The following is a 6,251-nucleotide window of genomic DNA, read 5'->3' on the forward strand; positions in this document are numbered from 1 at the left end:
AACGGTCCTGTAGGGAATGGGGCGGGGCAGAGGAGAGAAAACCCTGTTGTGTGCTCCTTCTGTTGACTGCATTTGTACTCCAGCTGTTGGGAACGATGGCTCACAGGCTTCAACCGTCCTGAAGGGACTGGCTCTTTAGACTTCTTCACCTGAAAGATCTGCACGCTCAAGTAACAACACAAAACCCTGGGGTGCTTAGCCAAAAAAAAAAAAAAAAAAAAAAAAAGGACTGTAAAAGTCCTTTTGTTGTTGTTTTTTAATGAAGAAATTTGTTTTTTTGGAACATTCAGGACGTTTGGATTGTGTGTTGCTCTTTTTTTTCCTTTCTGTTTTTTGTTTTGTTGTTTTTGTTTGCTTATTTTTTAAGATTTGGCTATAGGCAGGCTCTTGTCCTCAGACCAAAGTGTTAGAACCAAAGGGGCCAGGGTAAGAAAAGTGAAGCGGGCAGGTGAAATGGTGGAAAACTTGCTTCTTCTGTACACGTGGTCGCGATTGAGTCACACACTCTTCCATTACAACACCTTTTTACAAAAATAAGGGATTCCAAAGGCATCCTATTATTAAATGATAGTATTAGTTGTACTTTGGAGCTTTGTGCTTTTTTTTTTTTTTTTTTTTTTTTTGGTTTTTGGAGACAGGGTTTAGTCTGTGGCTTCGGAGCCTGTCCTGGCACTAGCTCTTGTAGACCAGGCTGGCCTCGAACTCACAGAGATCCACCATGCCTCTGCCTTCAAAGTGCTGGGAATAAAGGCGTGCGCCACCATCGCCCAGCTAGACTTTGTGCTTTCCTAAATTACCTATTTGATACTAGGTCACTTTCTCCCTCCTCCAGCTGAGTGGGACTCGGTGCAAGCCAAAAAACCTCTGCCCTTCTGTAAGTGGTAACCAGAGACTCAGATTTCCTAAAAAAAAAAAAAAAAAAAAAAAAAAAAAAAAAAAAAAAAAAAAAAAAAAAAAANAAAAAAAAAAAAAAAAAAAAAAAAAAAAAAAAAAAAAAAAGCAAAAACAAAACAGGAATCACATTTCTTCAAATATATCTACATGGAATTTGGTCTAGACTTGCGACTGAGCAAAGCTACCTTTTCTGTGGCTTAACCACCCAGGGAAGCATCAGGTACTTTGGCAATTTAAAGCAGTATAAAAAATGAATGAATAAGCAGTAGAGCTTTGACCTGTCTACTCTCTAGAGAGAGAGGAACCTTCGTCTGTTCTCAAGTTACATCAATTAACAAAAGTACAAATCCCAGTTTTCTAGAGGTCACTCTCACAGTGGGGTTCGATGAAAATGATAAAACAAAAACTAGGGGACAGGGAAGTTGGTAAACTTTTGGCTGAGCCAGCAGGAGAACCTGAGGTTCCCAGCACCTGTGTAAAAAGTCAGGTCTAGTGGCTAAGGAAATACGAACGAGGATTTAATTCTGGCACTGGGGAGGCAGCGGACCAGCAAGGAGAGAGTAGATGGTTCCTGAGGAATGGCACGCTACGTGCATACACAGAACCTACCCCATAACACCGCAGTCACAAAGCCTGCACACAAGACTAGACTGCAAGAGGTAGACGTTTTCAGCGCAAACTGAGTCCGCCAAACCGATCCTGACAAATCGTCCTTCTATTTGTTCCCTGCCAAGGCTAACAGCATCCAAATTTGAATAAACTTCTGTGCCCAGCTAGCCCACCAGCCTGTGGCCAAAGCAACCAAAAAGTCAAGACTCCAGATTAAGTCATGTGCTAATTAGGGAAAGCATCACTGGCCAGAGACAAGTGTGAGCAGGCAGGGGCAGATTTGCAGCTGTGAAGTCTTGAGACCATGGGAATTCCCAACTGGGACTGTGGTAGGAAGGGCCGTTCCTCACAAGCCAGTTCGAATCACCTAATACCGGGGCCTGAAATTTAACAGCTCCAATTATCTCTCCAATACAAATTCATTGGAAACACGAAAAAATGCGATTGCATCAAGTTGTGTGGGAATTTAGAAGAAACCTCCCAAGAACAAATTTTATAGCTCCAAGCTTTAAATAAGTAATCAAAGGAATTTAAATCCACCTGAAATGTTGGAAAATAGAAGACTCGGGTTTTGTCCGTAAGTACCACAGACCTTTTAAACCATATTGTAAAAAGAAACATGTATATCAGTGCTCCATGTCTTGAGTTAATGAGATTATACTTGTCAATACAGTGCCTAGCATACAGACTATATATTTGCTCAATAAATGAATTACTCTGCCCTTCCCCAACCCCGAAGCGGAGCCTGTGGAAGTGTTGTTGCACGTCAGGTGACTAGCATTTGGTGGTACTCCGTGTCTGGGATGGGAGGTGAGGATGTAAACAGGTGGACTCAGATGGAAATGACAGTCATCCATCTAAAACTATCTGTGTAACTACACTATCAGTGTTTAGTAGCGAGGTGGTGTTTAATTTCTGAATATAAAATTTTCACTCAGAAAAAAAGAACTGATATACATTAAAAGGCTAGAAGAAACCAATTTTAAAACCCCATAAGTGAACTCAGCCCTACTGTTCTCTGTTGGAGGGGTAGCAAAGACAGATGCCACCAGCTAAGGCCATGGTTAACAAGTGGACCCAGAGGGAGCTGTTGGCAGCAGACAAGCACTGTTTTAAGTTGTTCTGCTCACCCTCTGTGGCACCTGGCCGCAGAGAACATAGTAGCTCCACTTCTTCTGATCCTGAGAGTCCAGCTAATTACACGAAAGCCGTATGATGTATGCATGGCTGGAGGTGGGAGGGATTCAGTCACCACCGAAAAGCTGACTTTTTAGTGAGCCATAAAAATGACAGACTAGAAATTTGTAGTTATTTCTAGGAATAGCCTGGTTCTTAAACCATTGGCGTGTCACTTTCCTCTAGAATGTAATTCCTGTGCTGGATGTTAATTAGCCCTTAGTTCCTTTGGAAAGTCCCCTCTTGTGCCTGACTCTAAGGTCGCTGTGACCCATGCCTCCTAGGAGTTGTAAATGTGTCTAACTTCACCTTGACATTCCTGGGCCCTGTAATTTGCACATTGTTATGTGCAATGTTACCAATAGGATATGTCAAAGGCCAACACCCCTGATTTGAAAGACTTTTCCTCCTTAGGATTTTTATGAAGCAAGTTGTTACTCTGGGAAGCCCACATTTTGTGGAATTGGAGGGACACCAATGACAACAGTGGAGATAAATAGATCCTAGAAGACAAAACAAAACCAAATGTTGAAGAAGACGCTTTCTTCACATTTACAGTGGTGCTGATTAGTAGAATAGAAAGACAGTTTTTACTGTTATTGGTAGTTACCTCTGAAAGTCATCTATGGGTCCAGAGAGATAGCTCAGCCATCAAGAGCCCTTCCTGCACTTTCAGAAAACCCAAGTTCAGTCCCCAGTTCTCACATAAGGCAGCTCTTAGCCCCCCCAGTTCTAGGGGATTCAAGTTCCTTTTCTTGGCTCCTCTGTTGCTTTATTTACCTGCACAATCCACACCCAACAGACACACCTATACACGAATTAAGAATAGTCTTCTTTCTCTCTCTCTTTTGTTTTTTGTGTTTTGTTTTTTTTTGAGACAGGGTTTATCTGTGTAACCTTGGCTGTCCTGGAATTCACTCTGTAGACCAGGCTGGCCTCAACTCACAGAGATCTGCCTGCCTCTGCCTCCTGAGTGCTGGGATTAAAGGTGTGCATCACCACTGTCCAGGAAAAATAGTCTTATTAAGAGTTATTTGTATTCTGATAGTATTTTGCTAAATTTGTGATATAGGGGATAGAGACCATATTTGTGCCATCTGATACAAAAATTCATTTAAATAAACCATGTTACAACAGAATTCTAACATAAACCTATGTCAAAGAGACATAGTATTTCCCACCACAGGAGGTCCTTGAGAATATTTTTTGAAAATAAATCATTTAAGCTTTAAAATTCTTTGTTTATTACAAAAGTCAGTCCATATATGATTTTTACTGATAATGTGCTCTAATTTTCCTAATGAGTATTCATTAACATTTCATTAATATTAATTAAGCATTAGATATAACGACCTGCTAATGAGGCAAAGCTCTATGATTTTACTGTAATTCAGAAGCACTGGGGAATGAAGACACAGTGCATTTGGAGTCAGCCACTGAAATACAAGCGGTGTGAGCATGCACTGCTCAGGGGTGACAGTCTTGTGTCGACTGGAGAGGCCACACATTTCTCTGACCTGCTCCACCCTGCTTGCCTCTGACTGTGTGACCTATGTTCTTGGCCTAGATGGCTGTGTCATGGCTACTGCTGGCTGCCTCCTGCATTGTTCTAAGCCAGGCTGGCCCTGGTCCACTTCATTAGTTGTGACCCTCTGTCTCCCAGCCCTGCTCTCACTCACTCAGCTCTTATCCTTCCTGATTCTATTGTCAGTGAGGAAGAGAGACATGCTGAAAGGCTGATGGCTGGCTGGCTGCTTATGGTGGCTCATGCCTGTAGGAAACCTGTTGGGTTATTAAAGCTAGCCTGCCTTCATATTTCATTCCCAACATGTCTGAGAATTAAGGCACCTTACACAGTAAATGGAATAAACTAATAGTTTATTATTAAATACATTTCTTTGTTTAATATAAAATTCCAGAATATGTTGCTTTGGTCACTGCACTGATTTGGTGTGGTGCTTTGGACTTGTCTGATAACTGCTGTCTCGGGTTCTACACATCAACTCACACCACTGTGTTCCCTCATCTTTATGAAGCATGTCAATTGTTTCTTTTCATGCTAGTTTACAAGGAATGGAATTACTTGAGACACGGGTTTGTTTTTATTTTTATGGATACCATGAATTATGTGAGCCATCAGACTGCTCACATCCCATTGTCTGTCAGAGTCAAAGCTTTAATTCCAGTTGTGATTTGATCTTGCAGTTTTTGTTGAACTCTTTCTATGTTAGTTTTTACCACATGCTTTGTTTCTCTGCTTTACTCTGATGTAATCTGTAGTTAGTGATCTGTTCCCCCCCACCACCCGTTTTTTTGGTTTTACGAGACAGGGTTTCTCTGTAGCTTTTGAGCCTGTTTTGGAACTAGCTCTTGTAGATCAAGTTGACCTCGAACTCATATAGATCCGACTGCCTCTGCCTCCCGAGTGCTGGGATTAAAAGTGTGCATTCGAATGTTTTAACTTCCCCTCCCACTAAGAAGGGGCCTGGTGAAGCTGGCAGTAGAGTGCTGTGGAGCAGTCTTGGTACCCTGTAAATATGTATTGCTCTCATATTTCATAAAAAGCTGACTGGTCAATAGCTATGCAGGAAGAGATTGGGCAAGACAGCCTGAGACAGTGAGAATGCTGGGATGAGGAAGGGCGGAGTCAGGGGAGTTGCCAGTCAGCTGCAGAATAAGTCAGATACAAAAAATGGGCTAGAGGTAAAAGCCACAAGCCTTGGGGCAGCACATAGATTATTAGAAATGGGTTAAGTTACAAAACTAGTTAGTAACAAACCTGAGCTATCAGCTGAGCATTTATAAGTAATACTAAACTCTGTGTTGGTTATTTGGGACTTGTGGCCAGGATTGGGAAAGAAACATCAGCCCACAGTAGAATCTGCAAAGACAGCCTCTGATTTTCCTTAACCTCTTCCCCACCCATCCCCACCCATCACTATTTACATGTACCAAAACCTGAGTTCCTAGAGGCTGATATTTTTCAGGTCCCCTGGTTGGTATAACTCATAAATCATTATAAAATTAATCCATTTTTAATAGTTTGCAGACTTTCAATGAGTGGCCATTATGCCGATTCTTTCTGTTGTGTGTATGCAATGGTATCTGTAGAAATGAAGTTTATGTTTAGAGTTGTCAGATATTTGATCATTTACACTCAGACCACAAGTGAAAAGAGACATATTTAATAATTACCATAGCAACCCTAATATACAGATACCTAGTTATTAGGTACTTCTTCCTCTACTGTTGGCCTGCTTTGTCGTAAGTGACTCTATGAGTAAAAGGATCCTCTTCCATTTTACATCTAAGTATTTGTCTTTTGTTCATAATCAAACGCAAAAATGAAGTAGCAAAGCCTACCTGTGCAGCATGCCCTCAGGAGGCAGTGGTGCGCACAGGCCAGGCTGTCTTCTGATCCAGGAGGTAGTCTTCAGTTAAATGAATTCAAATAGAGAGAAGCAACACTTACACAGTTATGTCTGCACAGGGGAGGGTGGTGGGGAAACCCACCATGAAGGAGTTGGCTTCTCTCCAAGCACCTGTCCAGTATCCAGCCCCAGGAAATTCCT

This window comes from Alexandromys fortis, unplaced genomic scaffold, assembly GCF_014885135.2.
Source record: "Alexandromys fortis isolate MF-2015 unplaced genomic scaffold, M_Fortis_MF-2015_v1.1 scaffold_134, whole genome shotgun sequence".
Lineage (NCBI taxonomy): Eukaryota > Metazoa > Chordata > Mammalia > Rodentia > Cricetidae > Alexandromys > Alexandromys fortis.